The sequence below is a fragment of the Choloepus didactylus genome, chromosome 19 (genome assembly GCF_015220235.1).
Source record: "Choloepus didactylus isolate mChoDid1 chromosome 19, mChoDid1.pri, whole genome shotgun sequence".
Classification (NCBI taxonomy): Eukaryota; Metazoa; Chordata; class Mammalia; order Pilosa; family Megalonychidae; genus Choloepus; species Choloepus didactylus.
In genome coordinates, this window is record NC_051325.1 from 14,199,915 (window position 1) to 14,224,577 (window position 24,663).

Sequence of the window (24,663 nt, forward strand, 5' to 3'; positions counted from 1 at the left end):
TTCAGGATCTAGTGACAGGAACTGGTTTCCTGGACCTAACACCCAAAGCACAAGCAGCAAAATAAAAAAAAAGGATAAATGGAATCTCCTCAAAATTTTACACTTCAGTGCTTCAAAGGACTTTGTCAAAAGGGTGAAAAGGCAGCTGACTCCATGGGAGAAAATATGTGGAAACCACATACCTGATAAGGGTTTGATATAGAAAATATATAAAGAGATCCTATGTAGTGCCCCCTTGAGGAGCCTGTGGAGAATGCAGGGGTATTCGCCTACCCCACCTCGATGGTTGCTAACATGACCACAGACATAGGGGACTGGTGGTTTGATGGGTTGAGCCCTCTACCATAAGTTTTACCCTTGGGAAGATGGTTGCTGCAAAGGAGAGGCTAGGCCTCCCTATGGTTGTGCCTAAGAGCCTCCTCCCGAATGCCTCTTTGTTGCTCAGATGTGGCCCTCTCTCTCTGGCTAAGCCAACTTGAAAGGTGAAATCACTGCCCTCCCCCCTACGTGGGATCAGACACCCAGGGGAGTGAATCTCCCTGGCAACATGGAATATGACTCCCGGGGAGGAATGTAGACCCGGCATCGTGGGACGGAGAAAATCTTGACCAAAAGGGGGATGTGAAAGGAAATGAAATAAGCTTCAGTGGCAGAGAGATTCCAAAAGGAGCCGAGAGGTCACTCTGGTGGGCACTCTTACGCACACTTTAGACAACCCTTTTTAGGTTCTAAAGAACTGGGGTACACGTATCAAATACAGGATTCCCATATCCCACCTTATTATTCACACCTTGCATGGGTGTTACTGGTACGTTTGTTACAATCAATGAAAGCACATTTTTATAATTGTGCTGTTAACTACAGTCTTTGGTTTAACTTAGGGTTCCCTGTGTAGGGCAGGCCCATGGATTTTTATTTTCAATTTTTATTCTAGTAACACACCTACAACCTAAAATTTTCCCTTGTAACCGCATTCAAATATATAATTCAGTGCTGTCAATTACGTTCAAAATGTTGTGCTCCTTCTGCTCACCTTTTCTGCCCACCCCCACTGGCTGACCCTGATGGGGGCTTCAGCCAGCTTTGCCAGGGGGCACCGGACCAGCTGGGGGAGCGAGTCAGGAGCCCGTGGGTGAGTGTACCCTCTTTCCTGCCCCCAGAGGACACATTTCCTGAAGTGCCACAGGATGTCTTGGCCACCTGAGCAACTGTTGCCTGGTGACAAGGAGCAGTGTCCTGTTCACTTCCCAAATCACGTCCCCACAGGCTCTGCTTCCAAGGGAACCCAGGCCCAATCCGTTTTGGAAGGTGCACTTGATGCTAGTTTTCCATATAAAAATAATACAAGCCTTGCCCCCTTGAGGAGCCTGTGGAGAATGCAGGGGTATTGGCCTACCCCACCTCCATGGTTGCTAACATGACCACAGACATAGGGGACTGGTGGCTTGATGGGTTGAGCCCTCTACCACAGGTTTTACCCTTGGGAAGACGGTTGCTGCAAAGGAGAGGCTAGGCCTCCCTATGGTTGTGCCTAAGAGCCTCCTCCCGAATGCCTCTTTGTTGCTCAGATGTGGCCTCTCTCTCTGGCTAAGCCAACTTGAAAGGTGAAATCACTGCCCTCCCCACTACGTGGGATCAGACACCCAGGGAAGTGAATCTCCCTGGCAACATGGAATATGACTCCCGGGGAGGAATGTAGACCTGGCATCGTGGGACGGAGAACATCTTCTTGACCAAAAGGGGGATGTGAAAGGAAATGAAATAAGCTTCAGTGGCAGACAGATTCCAAAAGGAGCCGAGAGGTCACTCTGGTGGGCACTCTTACGCACACTTTAGACAACCCTTTTTAGGTTCTAAAGAATTGGGGTAGCTGGTGGTGGATACCTGAAACTATCAAACTACAACCCAGAACCCATGAATCTCGAAGACAGTTGTATAAAAATGTAGCTTATGAGGGGTGACAATGGGATTGGGAAAGCCATAAGGACCACACTCCACTTTGTCTAGTTTATGGATGGATGAGTAGAAAAATAGGAGAAGGAAACAAACAGACAAAGGTACCCAGTGTTCTTTTTTACTTCAATTGCTCTTTTTCACTCTAATTATTATTCTTGTTATTTTTGTGTGTGTGCTAATGAAGGTGTCAGGGATTGATTTAGGTGATGAATGTACAACTATGTAATGGTACTGTAAACAATCGAAAGTACGATTTGTTTTGTATGACTGCGTGGTATGTGAATATATCTCAATAAAATGAAGATAAAAAAAATAAATAAAAAAATAAAGAGATCCTAGAACTCAACAATAAAAAGATGACTAACTCAATTAAAAAACTGGCAAAAGCCATGAACATTTTTCCAAAGAGAATATATAAATGGCTTAAAAACACACGAAAAAAATGTATTTTAGGGAAATTTTAAACTACAATGAGGATATCATGCCACACTGACCAGAACAGCCACTATTAAAAAAACAGAAAACTCCAAGTGTTGGAGAGGAAGTGGAGAACAAGAAACTCTTAGCCACTGCTGGTGGGAATGCAGAATAGTGCAGATGCTGTGGAAGACAGCTTGGCAGTTCCTCAGAAAGCTAAGTGTAGAGCTGCATATGATCTGGCAATCCTGCTAGTCGGTATATACTCAGTAGAACAGAAAGCAGGAAGGCCAACACACACTTGCACACTGATTTTCACAGTGACATCATTTACAGTTGCTAAAAGATGGAAACAACCCGGGTATCCATTAACCAATGAATGGATAAACAAAATGTAGTATACATGTACAATGGAATATTATGCAGCTGTAAGAAGAAATGAAGTCATGCTGCACATGACTATACTGATGAACCTTGAGGACATTATGTTGAGTGAGTAAGTCAGACACAAAAGACAAATACTGTATGACCTCACTAATATGAACTAACTATAACTAGCAAACTCATGGTGTTAAGAACTAGAACACTGGTCACCAGAAGACAGAATCAGAGCAAAGAATGGGGAGCTGACACTCAATTTGTACAGAATATTAATAAGGTTGACTGCAAATGTTTGGAAATGGATGGAGGTGATGGGAGCACATTACATTGAGTGTAACTAACAGTGATGATATGTGGGTGTGAATGTGGTTGAAAGGGAAACTTCAGGGTCATGGTATGTCACCAGAGGGAAAGCCAAAGGATGAGACATGGGACTGTGTAACATAATAAACCCTCTTTAGGGCAAAACTGTTCTAGAATTGATTATGGTGATGTATGTACAATTCTGTGAATATACTAGAAGACAGTGATCGCACAATTTAGATGGGTTCTATGGTATGTGAATTATCTCAATAAAATTGCATTAAAACAAAACAAAAAACAAACAAAACTCCCAACAAAGTAAAGGCAAGAAGCAGGTAGCTTCACTAGTGAAGTTTACCGCACATTCAAATAAGACTACCAATCCTGGAAAATATATATAAATAGGGATAAAAGTGCTGGAGAAAACATGTAGAGAAGGATGTATCTATTTACACCAGGTGTAGTCTATCTGGAAGACAATGTCATGGTTCCACAAAAAGCTAAGTATGTGGGTGCCATAAGGTCCTGCAACCTCATTATGGGGTATATACTTGGAAGATCTGAGAGCAAGGACATGAATGAACATTTGCTCACTGGTGTTTACGGAGGCAGTATTTGCAATGGGTGGAAGTGGCCTAAGGGTGTGTCAGCTGATGAACAGAATGGTGAACTATGGTACATGCATACAGTGGAATACTGAGCAACTGTAAGGAGTGAAACTGTGAGAAACCCAACAAGGACAGCATTTTGAATGAAGTACACCAGAAATGAAAAGACAAACATTATAATGCCTCACCAATATGTACTGACTGCAATGTGTAGACTCTGGGAGTTGAATCTTAGAACAAAGCTTATCAGGGGAATGCTTATTGTAATGGTCCCTAGATTGTAAGCTCTTACAGCCGTCACATCTACTCCTGAATTGTAATGGCTGTCTCCAAATTCTGAGATGCTGATCTCTTTGTATCTAACCTAGCCAGTCTCTGGAACTTTGGGTATCTGTGTGACACCTGAAACTCAGAGCTAGAGCTCAGCAGCTATGAATATCAGCATTAGCACCAACAGCAACTGTTAAAAAAAGGCTGGAAAAGAGTCCAGATTTCAATTAGAGATATGAATGAAGCAGACCTGGTTAGGATTAAGGCAATTCAGGCCAAAGGGTAAAGGAGGATACTGACTGTGTTTTTTGTTTGTTTGTTTGTTTGTTTATTATTATTAAATTCAGTTTTATTGAAATACATTCACACACCATACAATCATCCATGGTATACAATCCACCGTCCACATTATGATAACATAGTTATGCGTTCATCACCACAATCTATCTCTGAACATTTTCCTTACATCAGAAAGAACCAGAACAAGGATAAAAAATAAAAGTGAAAAAAGAACACCAAATCATCCCCCCCATCCCACCCCATTTGTCCTTTAGTTTTTATCCCCATTTTTCTACTCATCCATACGCTAGATAAAGGGGGTGTGATCCACATGGTCTTCACAATCACACGGTCACCCCTTGTAATCTACATTATTATATAATTGTCTTCAGGAGTCCAGACTGCTGGGTTGGAGTTTGGTAGTTTCAGGTATTTACCTCTAGCTATTCCAATACATTAAAACCTAAGAGGTGTTATCCATATAATGCATAAGAATGTCCACCAGAGTGACCTCTCGACTCCATCTGAAATCTCTCAGCCACTGAAACTATTTCGTCTCATTTTGCATCCCCCTTTTGGTCAAGAAGATACTCTCAGTCCCACGATGCCGGGTCCACATTCATCCCCAGGAGTCATATTCTGCATTGCCAGGGAGATTTGCAACCCTCAGAGTCGGGTCCCACGTAGGGGGGAGGGCAGCAAGTTCACCTGCCGAGATGGCTCAGTTAGCGAGAGAGAGGGCCACATCTGAGCAACAAAGAGGTACTCGGGGAGACTCTTAGGCACAATTATATGCAAGTTTAGCCTCTCCTTTGCAGTAACGAGCTTCCTAAGGGCAAGTCCCATGATTGAGGGCTCGGCACATCAAACCGCCAGTCCCAATGTTTGTGACATCAACACCAGTCCATGTGAGGATGTCCAACACATCCGCACCTTCCCCCAGATCCTCGGGGCTGGGGAGGGGCAGGCTGTAAATATACTTTTTATTATCTGCCCAAATTACTCTGGGATGTCTGTGTTTTAAAACTTCAACTTCTGTGTGAGACCAAGGGAAGAGATGTTTCTTTAGTACAGGATATATATCTTCTACAGCACACTAAATAATTTAACTTGTACAGTCAGTTTATTCAAACACTGTAATTACATGGTACTTGAATAGAAGTGAGATCTGGTAGGTGTGTACAGGTTAGCATGAAATAGCGACACATCCCAAAGTAATTTGGCAGAGAATAAAAATATGTGTGCAGGGCCCCCCTGAGTAACTGAAGAAAAATGTGGAAATACTGGATGTCCCCACCTGGGTTATTGCTGATCTTCTCAAAAATATTCAGGACTGACGATCTGATATGCCAGGCCCTCGATCTTGGGGCTTGTCTTAATGATGTTTGTTCACGCAGAGGAGAGGCAAAGCCAACTTAAAATTGTGCCTAAGAGTCTCCCCTAGAGAACCTTTTTGTTGCTCATATGTGGTCCTCTCTATCTAAGCCAACTTGGCAGGTGAACTCACTGCCCTCCCCTCTACGTGGGACCTGACTCGCAGGGGTGTAAATATTCTTGGCAACGCAGGATATGACTCCCGGAGATGAGCCCGGACCCAGCATCGTGGGACTGAGAAAATCTTCTTGACAAAAGGGGGAAATGAAGTGAAACAAAGTTTCAGTGGCTGAGAGATTTCAGATGGAGTAGAGAGGTCACTCTGAAGGGCATTCTTATGCACTATACAGATATCCTTTTTTAGGTTTTAGTGTATTGGAATAGCTACAAGTAAATGCCTGAAACTGTCAAACTACAACCCAGGAGCCTTGATTCTTGAAATAACTGTGTAACTATGTAGCTTACATGGGGTGACAGTGAGATTGTGAAAACCTTGTGGCTCACACTCCCTTTATCCAGTGTATGGATGGATGAGTAGAAAAATGGGGACAAAAACTAAATGAAAAATACGATGGGAGGGGGGAGATAATTTGGGTGTTCTTTTTTATTTTTATTTTTTATTCTTATTCTTTTTAGTGTAAGGAAAATGTTCAAAAATTGATTGTGGTAGGGTGGGGCAAGGTGGCGGAGTGGTGAGGTATGGAATGTAGTTACTCCTCTAGGGCACCTGGTAAATAGCCAGGAACTGTATGAAACAGTCTTTTCAGGGTTTTTAGTTACCAGTCACGCATTGTACACTAGTCTGGAATGGGTGGTACGGCTGAGATCGCAGTGAAACCTATAAGCTTCCCTGGCCAGGGGGCTGGCTCCCCTTCCCCCAGACATGGTGGACTGTCTTCTTGGAGCTGCCACCCTGAGGGAAAAACAATCTGTGCTGGGAGCAAGGAGGGAGACTCAACTCAGCCTCAACTGCAGAATTAATAAAAATAAATAAATAAATTAATTAATTAATTGGGGGGTGCTGGAGAAGGGCTGGGCTCCAGGAAGGGGGGGCACATAGAAATGGGCAGCCAATTAGGCTATATTTGTGGGCCCGACAGCTCAGAAAAGGGTTTTGGTTGTTTTTTGTTGTTGTTTTTAATTTTGTTGCACTCTTCTTACTCTCTAACTCCTTATCTTTTTACAGTTCAGTAGCCCCCTGGCAAGGGCGAAATTAAAGTTGTCCAAGAGTAACAAGTTAGGTGAAAGAGATAACAGCCTAAAGCCCCTGTCTTTAAATACTCTATACTAAGACTGACAAAACTTGGGGGTTGGGAAAATGCCTTAAAAGGAATTTTTCTTTTTTTTTAATAACTATGCTAAGTACCTCTTCATAGAAAGCCTCAGATATTTGCAACTGGCCTTTGGACCAGGGAAGGGAGAGCTAAGACAGGGATGACAGACAAAGCAATGAATCTAGTGGGGGAGACAAGGGGTCGGGCCCAGCTCAAGTGGCTGCCTTCGTTCAAAGAACTCAGACCTGAGGGGCTGGAAAACAGAAACCAGCTTCAGTCAGCCACACCTCTGACAAAGACAGAGTCCGAGGAGAATTAAAGGCACCACACCTCTTTACACAGGTGGGGAGTTGCAGGCTGAAAAGCACCACCTGCTAGACAGGATATGAAAAGAACAGAGTCTAGAGGCCTCACAGGAGGGTCTCATTCTCAGGGAAACTCCATGTCATCCTCCTAAGACCTGGGCTCTCTAGATAGGTTGACCCTATCTGCGGAGACTCTCTCACAAAAAAGTTACATAGAGGCAAGACAAGAAACCAAAACAAGAGGTGCAAAATTCTGATCAACTACACAGAAGCTAAGTTAGAGGTCTAGAATAAGTTGAATTGAGCTAAGTTAGAGGTCTAGAATAAGTTGAACTGAATGCCAAATAGAGAACAAAACCAACAAGAAAACCCTAGGTAAAAGAGTGAAAAAGAGCTCTAGAATAAACTAATCAAGAAAATCAGGTGCCTAGACAGTTTAAAATAACAAGCCATACTAGGAAACATGAAAATATGGACCAGCCAAAGGAAGAAACTAATAGTTCCACTGAGATACAGGAATTGAAACAACTAATTAAAGATGTTCAGACAAATCTCCTAAACCAAATTGATGAGATACAGGAAAATGCGGCAAAAGATATGAAGGATATAAAGATGACACTGGATGACCATAAAGAAGAATCTGCAAGATTGAAAAAACAAATGGCAGAATTTATGGGAATGAAAGGCACAACAGAAGAGATGAGAAACAAAATAGACATACAGCAGTAGACTTGAACAGGCAGAAGAAAGTATCAGTGAACTGGAAGACAGGACATCTGAAATCATACACATAAAAGAACAGATGGGGAAAAGAATGGAAAAATACAAGCAGGGTCTTAGGGAGCTGAATGACAACTTGAAGCACACCAATATATGTGCTATCAATGTCCCAGAGGGAGAAGAGAAGGGAAAAGGGGCAAAAAGAATAATAGAAGAACTAATCACTGAAAATTTCCAAACTCTTATGAAAGACACAAAACTACAGATTTAAGAAATACAGCATACCCCAAACAGAATAGATCCCAGTAGACCTACTCCAAGACACTTACTGATCAGATTGTCCAATGTCAAAGACAGAGAATTATGAAAGCAGCAAGAGAAAAGCGATTCATCACATACAAGGGAAGTTTGAGAAGACTATGCACAGATTTCTCCACAGAAACCATGGAGGCAAAAAGGCAGTGGCATGATATATTTAAGATACTGAAAGAGAAGAACTACCAACCAAGAATTCTATATCCGGCAAAACTCTCCTTCAGAAATGATGGTGAGGGATCGAGGATCCAAGATGGCGGCATAGAGAGGAGTGGAAGCTAAGTAGTCTCCCTGGAACAACTAAAAAAAAAACCAGAAACAACTAGTAAATAATCCAGAATAACTGCAGGGGGACAAACGTGACCATCCACTCATCATACACTAATCTGAATTGGGAGGACTGCCCGAGATCACAGCTTAAAATCTGTAAGTAAAAACTGTGGATCCAAATCGGGAGACTCCTCCCCCACAGCCTGAGCTACAAAGCCTCCTGGTACCAGAGAGAAGCTTTCTCCCAGCAAGCGAATACAGCTCACCTGAGCTCCGACTGGGGTTTTAATCAGCGAGTGTGAACTGCTCACTAAGAGGTACGAATCCCCAACAAGTAGACAGAGGCTTTGGGTGACGACTGACCTTGGAGAGCCGGGCGTTGCCCTGGACTAGCTCCGTTCCTTTTTCGACTCAGTGGAGAAAGCCTCAGCCATTTTCAGTTCCCAGTTCTGTGATCCAGACAGGGGTATGGCACAGGCAGACAGAGACCACTGAAATGCTAATGACCTCCCCCCAAGGCGTCTATCTTCTCTAAAAGGAAAGGGGTGGGGCCCAGCTCTACTACCTGCCTTTCATTCAGAACTTACACCAGTCAAGAATTATACGCTAATCTTTACATCAGGCAGAGAGCGCCCCTGCATGGCCCGGCGGCCCGGGGCTTCCCTTGAGGGACGACGGACACTAGTAACGTAGCACAGCCTTCCCTCAGCAGAGGTCCTGGAAGATCACAGCTGAGAAGGGGGGGGCCCACTCAGAAAACCCAGGGATGCTACATCAATGCCAGTGGTTTGTGGGTCAGTGACAGAAAAAATCTGGGGCAAAACTGAAATGAAGGCTTAGACTCTTGCAACAGCCTTGAATCTCCAGGAACACCTGGGAGGTTTGAATATTAAAGCTGCCCTGCCTGCCTCACCACCCAGACACATGCCCCACAGTCAGGGCAGACAGCTCCAACAACAAAGCCAAACTGAGTTAACCAACTGAACTCCACAAAAATCATCTCCCCACACACCACAGAGACAGAGTTGGGGAGAACTGACTTGAGGGGTATAGGTGACTCGCAGACACGATCTCCTGGTTGTTAGTTGGAGAAAGTGTACGCCACCAACTTGTATTTCTAAAAAATTAGATTGGTATTTTTTTCTTTTTTACAACTTGAAAGAACCTTATCAAGCAAAGCAAATGCCAAGAGGCCAAAAGCAACAGAAAATCTTAATGCATATGATAAAACCAGACAATATGGAGAACCCAATCCCAAACACCCAAATCAAAATATCAGAAGAGACACAATACTTGGCACAATTAATCAAACAATTACAATTGAGGAATGAAATCATGGCACAGGATATAAAAGACACAAAGACAACCATGGAGCAAGATAAAAGGGACATAAACAAGACCCTAGAAGAACATAAAGAAGAAATTGCAAGAGTAAATAAAAAAATAGAAGATCTTCTGGAAATAAAAGAAATTCTTGGCCAAATTAAAAAGACTCTGGATACCCATAATACAAGATTAGAGGAAGCTGAACAACGACTCAGTGTCCTAGAGGTCCACAGAACAGAAAATGAAAGAACAAAAGAAAGAATGGAGAAAAAAATCAAAAAATTCAAAAAGGATCTCAGGGATACCCTAGATAAAATAAAACGTCCAAATTTAAGACTCATTGGTGTTCCAGAAGGGGAAGAGAAGGTCTAGAAAGAGGTCTAGAAAGAGTATTCAAAGAAATTGTTGGGGAAAACGTCCCCAACCTTCTACACAATATAAATACACAAAGCATAAATGCCCAGCGAACTCCAAATAGAATAAATCCAAATAAACCCACTCCGAGACATCTTCTGATCAGACTCTCAAATACTGAAGAGAAGGAGCAAGTTCTGAAAGCAGCAAGAGAAAAGCAATTCACCACATACAAAGGAAACAACATAAGACTAAGTTGTGACTACTCAGCGGCCACCATGGAGGCAAGAAGGCAGTGGCATGACATATTTAAAACTCTGAGAGAGAAAAATTTCCAACCAAGAATACTTTATCCAGCAAAACTCTCCTTCAAATTTGAGGGAGAGCTTAAATTTTTCACAGACAAATGCTGAGAGAGTTTGCCAATAAAAGACCTGCCCTACTTCAGATACTAAAGGGAGCCCTACCAACACAGAAACAAAGAAAGGAGAAAGAGAGATAGAGAATTTTAACAGACATATATAGGACCTTACATCCCAAATCACCAGGACACTCATTTTTCTCTAGTGATCACGGATCTTTCTCCAGAAGGGACCATATGCTGGGACATAAAACAAGCCTCATTTAAAAAAAAAAAAAAAATTTGAACATCTCCAAAGCACAATCTCTGACCACAATGGAATACAAAGAGAAGTCAACAATTTTTGAATTGTAACTCCACTAGTTACTTCCTACATGATATAAAATACACAAACTCTAATGACAAGTCAGTGGTTTTGGACTCAATGTAAAATATGTAATTTTTGACAAGAACTATATAAAGGTGGGGGAATGAAGGAGTATAGGAGCATAGTTTATGTGTCTTATTGAAATTAAGTTGGTATCAAAGAAAAACAAGATTGTTACAGAGTTAAGAGTTTAATTTTAAGCCCCACAGTTAACACAAAGAAATTATCAGAGAATATGACCATAGAGATGAAAAGGAGAGTATGGGTTAAGAGAAATGGGGGAAGGGGCAACGGGGAGTTAAGAAATGAGTGTAGGGTTGCTGTTTGAGGTGAAGGGAAATTTCTAGTAATGGATGGTGGGAAGATGATAGCATTACAACATTCTAAATGTGATTAATCTCACTAATGGAATGCGAGGGAGGGGGTGGAATGGGAAGATTCAGGCTGTATGTTTCCACAGTTGAGGAAAAAAAAAAAAAGACAGTCTAAATAGATGACAGTTGAATGCCAAGGATGACCCTGGATGGGATCTGAGGATGGAGGACAGGAGGCTCAAAGGGACACAGTTGAGACATAAGGAAAAGGAAATACAGAATGTAAGCTTTGTATCATTGTTGAATCTCTTGTACTTCTTAGCTGCGCTTAATGGGATTGCATAAAAGAATGTTCTTGTTCATGGGAACTATATACGTGAATTACAGTGTGTGTTCAAGGATGTGTGCAGCTAGCTCTCATATGTTCAAAAGACAGCAATAGATGATGGGATAATAGATAGGGAAGGAGGGAGGGAAAGAAATAGCAGTGTGACAACATGTTAAATTTAGTGGATCAGGGTATCGGGGAGTCAGGGAATGCTGGAGTTCTGTGTACGGGGTTGTATTGTTTTTGCAACTGTTCCTATAACTTTGAATTTATTCCAAAATAAAATGTAAAAAAAAAAAAAAAATGAGGGTGACATTAAAATATTTTCAGATTAACAGACACTAAGAGAGTTTGTGAATAAGAGACCAGCACCACAAATAATACTAAAGGGAGTGCTACAGGCTGATAGAAAAAGAGAGGGGAGAGAGGTTTCGAGAAGAGCGTAGAAATGAAGACTATGAGGAAGGGTAAAAGGAGAGAGAGAAAAAAAATAACATTTGACATATAAAATCCAAAAAAACAGAATGGTAGAAGAAAGTACTGCCCTTACAGTAGTAACACTAAATGTTAATGAATTAAACTCCTCAATAAAAAGACACAGACTGGCAGAATGGATTAAAAAACAGGAACCATCTATAGGCTGCCTAAAAGAAACTCACTTTAGGCACAAGGACAAAAATAGGCTGAAAGTGAAAGGTTGGAAAAAGATATTTCATGCAAACAACCACCAGAAAAAAGCAGGAGTAGCTATATTAATATCAGACAAATGTGAAACAAATATCGGACTTCAAAAGTAAAACGAGACAAAGAAGGACACTATATATTAATAAAAGGATCAATTCATCAAGAAAACATAACAATCATAAATATTTAAACACCAAGCCAGAGTGCCCCAAAATACATAAAGCAAAGAATGAGAACACTGACAGGAGAAGTAGATACCTCTACAATAATAGTTGGAGACTTCAATACACCACTCTCATCAATGGACAGAACATCTAGACACAGGATCAGTAAGGAAACGGGGATGTTGAATTGTATGCTAAATGAAGTAGACTTGACAGATATTTATAGAACACTACACCCCACAATAGCAGGATACAGATTTTTCTCAAGTGCGCATTTGATACTCTCTAGGATAGACCACATGTTTGGTCACAAAGAAAGCCTCAACACATTTAAAAATATTGATATTATACAAAACACTTTCTCAGATAATAATGGAATGAAGTTGGAATTAAGTAACAGGCAGAAGGTCATAAAATTCACAAATATATGGAGGCTAAACAACACAGTCTTAGAAAACCAGTTGTAGTAAAGGAAGAAATTACAAGATAAACTAGTAAAAACTTCGAGGCAAATGACAATGAAAACACAACATATATCAAAACTTACGGGATGCAGCAAAGGCGGTGCTGAGAGGGAAATTTTTTGCCCTAAATGCCTATTTTAAAAGAGAAATAACAAAGTTTAGAGCAGAAATAAATGCAACTGAGAACAAGAAAATAATAGAATCAACAAAACCAGAAGCTGTTTCTTTGAGAAAATCAACAAAACTGATGGACCCTTAGCTAGGCTAACAAAAGGAAAAGAGAGAGAGAGACAGAGAAAGACAGGGAGGGAGGGTGGGAGGGGCAGGCCGCAAATAAATAAAATCAGAAATCGGAAAGGAGACTACTGACCCTGCAGAAATAAAGGAGATAATGAGAAGATACTATGAATACTATGAGGAACTAACTATATGCTAATAAACTAGACAACTTAGACAAAATGTCCATTTTGACAACTTCCTAGAAAAGCAAGAACAACCAACTTTGACTTGAGAAGAAACAGATGACCTCAACAAACAAATAACAAGTAAAGAGATTCAGTCAGTCACCAAAAAAGCCCAGGAGAAGATGGCTTCACATGTGAATTCTACCAAGCATTCAAGAAAAAATTAGTGCCAATCCTACTCAAACTCTTAACAGAAAAAAAAAAGAGAAGAGTAGGGAAAGCTACCTAACTCATTCTATGACACCATCACCCTAATACCAAAGTCAGACAAAGATACCAAAAAAAAGAAAATTGTAGTCAATCTCTTTAAATGAATATAGATGCAAAAATCCTCAACAAAATACTCACAAATAGAATTCAGCAGCACATTAAAAGAATTATACACCACGACCAGGTGGGATTTATTCCAGGTCTGCAAGGCTGGTTTAACACAAGAAAATCAATTAATGTAATACACAAAATCAATAAATCAAAGAAGAACCACATGATCATCTCAACTGAAGCAGAAAAGGCATGTGACAAAATTCAACATCCTTTCTTGGTGAAAACATTTCAAAGGATAGGAATAGAGGGGAACTATCTCGATATAAAGGGAAAATATAAAAAACCCACAGCTAACATCATCCTCAATGGACAGATTGAAAGCTTTCCCTCTATGATCAGGAACAAGACAGGGATGTCCACTGTCACCAATGTTATTCAATATTGTGCTCGAGGTTCTAGCTAAAGCAATTAGGCAAGAAAAAGAAATAAAAGGCTCCAAATTGGAGAGGAAGAAGTAAAACTTTCACTTTTTGCAGATGACATGAGTCTATATTTAGAAATTCCAGAAAAATCTACAGCAAAGCTACTAGGACTGATCAGTGAATACAACAAAGTGGCAGGCTACAAGATCAACATGAAAAAATCTGTAGTGTAGTATACACAAGTAATGTGCAACAGGACAAGGAAATAAAAAAAAATTCCATTTACAATAGTAACCAAAATAATCAAGTATTTACTAATAAACTTAACCAAGGCCACAAAAGACCTGTACAGAGAAAACTACAAGAAACTGCCCAAAGAAATCAAATAGGATCAAAAAAAATGTTCATGGACTGGAAAAGTAAATATAGTTAGGATGTCAGTTCTACCTAAACTGATTTATAGATTCAATGCAGTACCAATTAAAATCCCAACAACTTACTTTGCAGAAACATAAAAACTAATAACAAAATGTATTTTAAGGCAAGGTGCCCTGATGTGCCAGCTGGAATATACTGTGTCCCCCAAATGCCATTATCTTTGATGTAATCTTGTGTTGGCAGACGTTATCAGTGTTGATTAGATTGTAATTCTTGAGTGTTTCTGTGGAGATGCGCCCCACCCAGCTGTGGGTGATAACTCTGATTGGATAATTTCCATGGAGGTGTTGCTCTGCCCATCAGGGTGGGGCTAAGTTGAGTCACTGGAGCCATATAAATGAGCTGACAGGACAGGGGAAGTCAGTGCAGCTGAGAGTGAACTTTTGAAGAGGAGCTATAGCCAAGAGGGACACTTTGAAGAAAGCACAGGAGCTGCAGATGAGAGACGGTTTGAAGACGGCCACTGAAAGCAGACTCCTGCTCCGGAGAAGCTAAGAGAGGAAAAATACCCCAAAAGCAACTAAGAGTGATATTTTTGAGGAACTGCAGCCTAGAGAGGAATGTTCTGGGAGAAAGCCATTTTGAAACCAGAACTTTGGAGCAGATGCCAGTCACGTGCCTTCCCAGCTAACAGAGGTTTTCCGGGCACCACTGGCCATCCTCCAGTGAAGGTACCCGATGGTTGTTGCCTTACCTTGGACACTTTATGGCCTTAAGACTGTAACTGTGTAACTAAATAAACCCCCTTTTATAAAAGCCAATCCATTTCTGGTGTTTTGCATTCTGGCAGCACTAGCAAACTAGAACACCTGAATAGCCAAAAATATCTTGAGAAAGTAGAATGAAGTAGGAGGTCTCACACTACTCTGAAACACATTACAAAGTTACAGAGGTCAAAAATAGCATGGTACTCCTAAGAGTCTCCCTGAGTGCCTCTTTGTTGCTCAGATGTGGCCCTCTCTCTGTAACTAAGCCACCTTGGCAGGTGATCTCACTGCCCTCCTCTCTACGTGGGACCTGACTCCCAGGGGTGTAAATCTCCCTGGCAACACAGGATATGACTCCCGGGGATGAATCAGGACCTGGCATCATGGGACTGAGAACATCTTCTTGACCAAAAGGGGGATGAGAAATGAAACAAAATAAAGCTTCAGTAGCTGAGAGATTTCAAAAGGAGTGGAGAGGTCACTCTGGTTGACATTCTTATGTACCATACAGATAACACTTTTTAGGTTTTAATGAATTGGAATAACTAGAAGTAAATACCTGAAACTATCCAACTCTAACCCAGTAGCCTTAACTCTTGAAGACAACTGTATAACAATGTAGATTACGAGGGTTGACAGTGTGATTGTGAAAACCTTGTGGATCACACTCCCTTTATCCAGTGTATGGATGGATGAGTAGAAAAATGGGGACAAAAAACTAAATGAAAAATAGGGTGGGATCAGGGGATGATTTGGATGTTCTTTTTTATTTTTATTTTTTATTCTGATTCTGATTCTTTCTGGTATAAAGAAAATGTTCAAAAGTTGTGGTGAAGAATGCACAACTATATGATGGTACTGTGAACAGCTGATTGTACACCATGGATGATTGTATGGTATGTGAATACATCTCAATAAAACTGAATTAAAAAAAAAAAAAAAGCATGGTTCTGGCATAAGGACAGATATTCCGACCAATGGAATCAAATTGAGTGATCAGAAATAGACCCTCGCATCTATGGACAGTTGATCTTTGTTAAGGCAGTCAAGCCAAAGCAACTGGGACAGAGCAGCCTCTTCAATAAATGGTGTTTGGAGAACTGGATATCGATTTCCAAAAGAATGAAAGAGGACTCCTATCTCACACCTCATACACAAATTAACTCGAAATGAATCAAAGACCTGAACATTAGCGCTAAGACCGTAAGACTCTTAGAAGAAAATGTAGGACAATATCTTAAAGATCTTATGATAGGAGGTGGTTCCTAATCCTTACACCCAAAGTGAGAGCAACCAAAGAAGAAATAGATAAATGGGATCTCCTCAAAATCAAACACTTTTGTGTATCAGAGGACTTTGTCAGAAAAGTTAAAAGGCAGCCTTCGCAATAGAAGACAATATTTGGAAAACACAGATCAGACGAGGGCTTAATATCCCAAATATTTAAGAGATCCCACAAATCAACAACAGAAAGACAAACAACCCAATTAAAAAATGGGCAACAGACATGGACAGACACTTCTGAAGAGGAAATACAAATGGCTGAAAAACATACGAAAAAGTCCTCAACTTCACCGGCTATTAGGGAAATGCAAACCAAAACCACAATGAGGTATCTTCTCACACCTACCTGAATGGCCATTATCCAAAAAACAGAAAATTACAAGAGCTGGAGAGGATGTGGAGAAACAGACACACTTATTCACTGTTTGGGGGAATGTAGATTGGTGAAGCCACTCTGGCAGACAGTATGGCAGTTCCTCAGGAACCTAAGTATAGATTTGCCATATGACCTAGATATTCTATTACTAGGTATATACTCAGAGGAACTGAAAGTTAAGACACGAATGGACATTTTTAAACCGACTGCCAAGAGATGGAAAACAGCCTAAATGTTCATCATTGGACCAGTGGATAAACAAACTGTGGTATGTATACACAATGGGACATCATGCAGCTGTAAGACAGAACAAAGTCACAGAACATATAACAATATGAATGAAACTTGAGGACATTATGTTGAGTGAAGTTAGCCAGAAACAAAAGGACAAATACTGTATGGTCTCACTAATATGAACTAACACTAATGAACTAACTTTGAGAGTTAAAAGTTGAGAACACAGGTTATCAGAAGATAGGAAGAGGGTACAGATCAGGCATTTGATGCTGAAGGACTACAGAATGTTCAACAGGATTGACTGTATAGATCCAGAAATAGATAGGATAATACTGTGTGACGGTAATGCAATATTGTAAGCACAATGAACAAAGATGTCTGCGAGTAAAGCTGAAAGAGGAGGGCTAGGGGCATGTGTGACACCAGAGATAAAGATAGACAATAAAGACTGGGACTGTATAACTGAGCAAAAACTAGAGTGGTCAATGATTGTTACTAAATATACAAATATAAAAATGTTTTTCATGTAGGAGAACAAATGAATGTCAACCATAGAAAGTGTTGAAAAAGGGATGGTATTGGGGAAAAATATAATCAAAGCAAACTGGAGTCTGTGGTTAACAGTAACACTGTAATATGCTTCCAGTAACTGTAACAAAGGCAATATACCAAAGCTAAATGTGTATGGGAGGGGGATATAAGGGAGGGATATGGGATTCTGGGTAGTGGTGGTGTTGTCTGACCTTACTATTATATTGTATTGTATGGTATTCTATTTTTCTTTTTATTATCTTTTTTATTGTTGTTTAAAAAAATTTTTTTTCATAGTAATGAATATGTTCACATGCTGTTTGTGGTGATAAATGTACAACTATATGATGATACTATGAACAACTGATTGTACACTGCAGGTGATCATATGGCATGTTACTATACCTCTGTAAAATTGTAGGAAAAATATAGATAGGGATAAAAGTGCTGGAGAAAACATGGAGAGAGGGATGCACCTATTTACTGTTGTGGGGAGGTAGAATGGTGTAGCCTATCTGGAGGACAGTGTGGTGGTTCCACAAGAAGCTAAGTACATGGGTGCTATAAGGTCCTGCTACCTCATTATTGGGTATATACTTGGAAGATCTGAGAGCAGGGACATGAATGAACATTTGCTCACTAGCATTTATGGAGGCAGTATTCATGATTTGCAATGGGTGGAGGAGGCCTAAGGGTGCATCAACAGATGAACAGAATGGTGAACTGTGCTACATGCATACAATGGAATATTGAGTAACTGTGAGAAGGAATGAAGCTGTGAGATACACAATGAGGTGAATGGATCCGATGGACAGCATTTTGAGTGAAGTACGCCAGAAATGAAAAGACAAACATAATGCCTCACCAATATGGACTAAAATGTGTAAACTGAGAATTAAATGTTAGAGATTAGCTTATCAGGGGAACGCTTATTGTAATGGTCCCTAGATGTAAGTTCTTACAGCAGTCACATCTATTCCTGAATTATAACAGCTATTTCCAGATTTTGAGATGCCAATCCCTTTGTGTATAACCTGGCTGGTCTCTGGAACTTTGGGTATATGTATGACACCTGAAACTCAGAGCTAGAGCTTAGCAGTTATGAATGTCAGTATTAGCACATAGAGCAACTGTTATAAAAGCTCAAAAAGAGTCAGACTGCAATTAGAGATATGAATGAAGCAGATCTGTTTAGGACTAAAGCAAATCACGCCAAAGCGTAAAGGAGAATACTGTGTTTTAAAACTTCGACTTCTGTGTGAGACCAAGGGAAGAGATGTTCATTTGGTGCAGGATATATATCTTCTACAACACACTAACAGTTTTACTTGTACAGTCAGTTTATTCAAACACCATAATTACATGGAACTTTGAACAGGCAGTGAGATCTAGTAGGTTTGTACAGGTTAGTGTGAAATAGTGACACATCCCAAAGTAATTTGGGCACAGAATAAAAACAAATATGCAGGGTTCCCCCGAGGAGCTAGGGGAAAATCCGGAAATGTTGCATGTCCCCCCCTGGGTCATTACTGATATTCTCACAAACACTGAGAACTGACAATTTGGTATGCTGAGCCTTCGATCTTGGGGCTTGTCCTTATGAAGCTTGTTAATGCAAAGGAGAGGCTAAGCCTACTTATAATTGCGCCTAAGAGTCTCCCCCAGAGAACATTTTTGTTGCTCAGATGAGGCACTCTCTCTCTAGCTAAGCCAACTCGGCAGGTGAACTCATTGCCCTCCCCCTTACGTGGGACCTGACTCTCAGGGGTGTAAATCTCCCTGGTAACACAGGATATGACTCCCCAGGGATGAACCTGGACCTGGAATCATGGGATTGAGAAAATCTTCTTGACCAAAAGGGGGAAGCAAAATAAACAAAATGAAGTTTCACATTTATATACTCTGATGCTTTCTGGTATAAGGAAAATGTACAAAAGTAGATTGGGGTGATGAATGAACAACTATATGATAGTACTGTGAACAGTAGATTGTACACCATAGATGACAGTATGCTATGTGAATATATCTCAATAAAACTGTATTTAAAAAAATAATAGTTAAGGTTATGAAAAACAAAAAAAAAGCACATAAAAAGATGCTCAACATCATTATCCAATAGGAAAATGCAAATCAAAACTACAAGGTACTATTTCACATCTACTAGAATGGCTACTATTAAAAAAAAAATAAAAATAAAAATGTTAGATAGGATGTGGAAACAGAACAGTCATTCATCAGTAGTGGGAATGTAAAATGGTGCAGCCATTGTGGAAAACAGTTTGGTGGTTCCTCAGGAAGTTAAGTATAGACTTAACATATGACCCTGCAATCCCACATCTAGGTATATACCCAAAAGAATTGAGAGCAGAGCCTCGAAGAATTATATACACACTGTTGTTCATAGCTGCATTATTCACACTTGCCAAACGATGGAAGCAACCCCAGTGTCCATCAGCAGATGAATGGAAAAGCAAAATGTGGTATATACATACAATGGAATATTATGCATCTAAGAAAAGGAACTAAGTCCCGATACATGCGTCTACATGGATAAACCATGAAAACATCAGTTTGAATGAAATAAGCCAGACACAGAAGGAAAAATATTGTATGACCTCAACGATCCAAAATAATTAAACAAATTCATAGTCAGATACTAGAATATAGGTTACCATGGGCTGAGAAAGGGGGAGAGATTGGTAGTTAAAGCTCAATTGGTACAGATTACTGTTGGGGGTGATGGAAAGTTTTCGTAATGGAGAATGGTGACAGTAGCACAACACTGTGAATATAATGAACGCCACTGAAGTATATATTTGAATGTGGTTAAAAGGAGAAATTTTAGGTTGTGTATATGTTACTAAAATTAAAAATTAAAAAAAAAACACACATGATCATCTCACTTAATGCTTTATGTAAAGGCATTTGACAAAATCCAGCATTCTTCATTGAAAATAGAAATGGGGGGGGGGGGGGACACAACTTCTCCAGCATGATAAAGGGCATATATGAAAAACCCACCAGTAACTACATATTCAATGCAAAGAGATTGATAGCTTTCCTGCTAATATAAGGAACAAGATGAAGATGTCCACTATCACCACTGCTATTCAACATTGTACTGGAAGTGCAAGCCAGGGCACTTAGGCAAGAAAAAGAAATAAAAGGTATCTGAACTGGAAAGCAAGAAGTAAAACTATCCTTATTCACAGATGACATGATCCTGTATTTAGGAAATCTAGACGAATCTATAAGAAAGCTACTAGAGCTAATAAATGAATTCAGCAAAGTGGCAGGTTCAAGAACAATTTGTAAAAATCAGAAGCATTTCCTTACACCAAAATGAACAACCTGAAAAGCAAATCAAGAAAACAACTCCATTTACAATAGTAACTAAAAGAATCAAATATCTAGGAATAGTTTTAACCAAGGATGTAAAGGACTTGTATATGGAAAACTACAAAACATTATTAAAAGAAAGTAAAGAGTATCTAAATAAATGGAAAGATATCCATGCTCATAGATTGGAAGACTTAGTATTAAGATATCAGTACTACCCAGAATGATTTACAGATTTAACACTACCCCAACCAAAATTCCAACAGCTTTCTTCACAGAAATGGAAAAGCTAATTATGAAATTCCATATGTAAGGACAAGAGACCCTGAATAGCAAAAACCATCTTGAAAAAGAAGAAAAAGTTGGAAGATTCACACTTCCCAATTTCAAAACTTATTACAAAACTACAGTAATCAAAACTGTGATACTGGCACAAGGACAGACACAGACTAATAGAATTGAGAGGGCAGCAATAAAACCAACCCATCTATGGCCAATTTTTAACAAGGTAGGCAATTCTACTCAGTGAAGACAGTCAGTCTCTTCAACAAATGGTGCTAGGATAACTGGATATCCACATGGAAAACAATGAAAGTAGACACCTATACCTCACATCATATACAAAAATTAATGCAAAATGAACCAACAGCGTAAATATAGGAAATAAAAGTATAAAACGCATAAAGATAATATAAGTGAATATCTTCAAAAGCTTGTACTAAGCAAAACAGAATTTACACCAAAAGCACAAGGAACAAAAACAATATATACAGAAATGGGATTTCATAAAAATTAAAATATTTTGTGCACATAAGGACTTTTTATCAAGAAAGTAAAAAGATAACCAACAGAATGGGAGAAAATATTTGGAAACCACATCTCTCATAAGGTTTTAATAACCAGAATATATAAAGAACTCCTACAAGTCAACAACCAAAAGACAAACAACCCAATTAAAATATGGGCAAAGGGAGAACCTAAGATGGCAGCTAGGAGAGACAGGGCAAAAAAAAACACCTCTAAGAAAAATACTAGATAAAAGCCAGAAAGTGACCCAGAACACCAGTTTCAGCGAAGCACCAGATGGACAAGGTCTGCTAAATCCAGAGGGACTGTGCACTTGGTGAAACCAGAAGTCTGCATTCTGAAACGAGTGAGTAAGCCTGCTGAATATCCAGCAGCCATGCTGCGGTGTGGGGAAACCATGGGTTGGCGTTTGGAGGCAGACTAGTTCTTTTTTAAAAAACCCAAAAGTGGCTGCAGATACAGCAGCAAGAACCACACATTGAAGCGTGGCAGGAACAGGCTATGCGAATGCCTCAATATCTGGCGTGGAAGATAGCCTTTCGCGCACCCACTGCTAACTGTCTCGGAGCGAGGAAGGCAGAGGGGAGCCAAAAGGGGAAAATAACCACACCCCTTGCAGCCATCTTCCCAGCGGGCCGGGAACACTCCTGCCCGGCACCGGAGCACAGCCCAGAGCTGCACCAAAAAATCCAGTGTGACGGGAAGTGTTTCCAGCAACACATGTACACGCCAACAGCGCATCCACAGCTAATTGTCCCAGAGCTGGGAAGGCGGAGCTGTGAGAAAAGGGGGAAATTATCACACCCCATACAGCCAACCTTACAGCAGGGTGGGAATGCACCTATACAGCCCGGTGGCCCAGAACTTCCCTTGAGGGACAGCACACACTTGTGAGGTAGCACAGCCTTCCCTCAGCAGAGGCCCTAGAAGGGTGCAGCTTGGAAGAGGGACCCACTAGGAAATCCCAGGGACCATACGCCAATACCAAAGACTTGTGGGTCAGCGGCAGAGACAATCTGTGGCGAGACTGAAATGAATGTTTAGACTCTTGCAACAGCCTTAAATCTCCAGGAACACGTGGGAGGTTTGATGATTAAAGCTGCTCTCCCTCCCTAACCACTCTGCCACATGCCCCACATTCAGGGTGGACAGCACCAACACACCCAAACATGGTGCACCAATTGGATCCCACGAGAATCAGACCCCTACACACCACAAAGACAAAGTTGGGGAGAACTGACTTGAGGGGAATAGGTGACTCACGGACGCCATCTGCTGGTTAGTTAGAGAAGGCGTACTCCACCAGGCTGTAGATCTGAGAAATTATAGAGATTAGGCTTTGAATAATCCTACATATCCTAAAAGAACCCTAACAAGTAAAGCAAATGCCAAGAGGCCAAAAACAACAGAAAATTTTAAAGCGTATGAAAAAAACAGACAATATGGATAACCCAAACCCAAACACCCAAATCAAAAGATCAGAGGAGACACAGTACTTGGAGCAATTAATCAAAGAACCAAAGACTAACAACAACAGCACGGCACAGGATATAAAAAACATGAAGAAGAGCATGGCACAGGTTATAAAGGACATCAAGAAGACCCTAGAAGAGCACAAAGAAGAAACTGCAACAGTAAATAAAAAAATAGATGACCTTATGGAAATAAAAGAAACTGTTGACCAAATTAAAAAGATTCTGGAAACTCATAGTACAAGTCTTGAGGAAGCTGAACAACGAATTAGTGACCTCGAGGGCCACAGAACAGAAAATGAAAGAACAAAAGAAAGAATGGGGAAAAAAATCGAAAAAATCGAAATGGACCTCAGGGATATGACAGATAAAATAAAATGTCCAAATATAAAACTCACTGGTGTCCGAGAAGGGGAAGAGAAGGGTAAAGGTCTAGAAAAGAGTATTCAAAGAAATTGTTGGGGAAAACTTCCCCAACCTTCTACACAATATAAATACACAAAGCATAAATGCCCAGCGAACTCCAAATAGAATAAATCCAAATAAACCCACTCCAAGACATATTCTGATCAGACTGTCAAATACTGAGGAGAAGGAGCAAGTTCTGAAAGCAGCAAGAGAAAAGCAATTCACCACATACAAAGGAAACAGCGTAAGACTAAGTAGTGACTACTCAGCAGCCACCATGGAGGCAAGAAGGCAGTGGCATGACATATTTAAAATTCTGAGTGAGAAAAATTTCCAACCAAGAATACTTTATCCAGCAAAGCTCTCCTTCAAATTTTAGGGAGAGCTTAAATTTTTCACAGACAAACAAATGCTGAGAGAATTTGCTAACAAGAGACCTGCCCTACTGGAGATACTAAAAGGAGCCCTACCGACAGAGAAACAAAGGAGAGAGACATGGAGAAAGGTTCAGTACTAAAGAGATTCGGTATGGGTACATTAAAGGATATTAATAGAGAGAGGGGAAAAATATATATGACAAACATAAACCAAAGGATAAAATGGCTGACTCAAGAAATGCCTTCACGGTTATAACATTGAATGTAAATGGATTAAACTCCCCAATTAAAAGATATAGATTCACACAATGGATCAAAAAAAAAAAAAAGAACCATCAATATGTTGCATACAAGAGACTCATCTTCGACACAGGGACACAAAGAAATTGAAAGTCAAAGGATGGAAAAAAATATTTCATGCAAGCTACAGCCAAAAGAAAGCAGGTGTAGCAATATTAATCTCAGAGAAAATAGACTTTAAATGCAGGGAGGTTATGAGAGACAAAGAAGGCCACTACATACTAATAAAAGGGGCAATTCAACAAGAAGAAATAACAATCATAAATGTTTATGCACCCAATCATGGTGCCACAAAATACATGAGAGAAACACTGGCAAAACTAAAGGAAGCAATGGATGTTTCCACAATAATTTTGGGAGACTTCAACACATCACTCTCTCCTATAGACAGATCAACCAGACA

The 24,663-nt window shown here is 40.3% G+C and overlaps 1 protein-coding gene across 3 annotated transcripts in view; it reads right to left on the minus strand.

The window, feature by feature from the left end:
* The window catches only part of NAA20 (N-alpha-acetyltransferase 20, NatB catalytic subunit), a 56,121-nt gene that overhangs the window by 22,548 nt on the left and 8,910 nt on the right, over nt 1–24,663 (minus strand). The gene's annotated exons all lie outside the window — the stretch shown is intronic.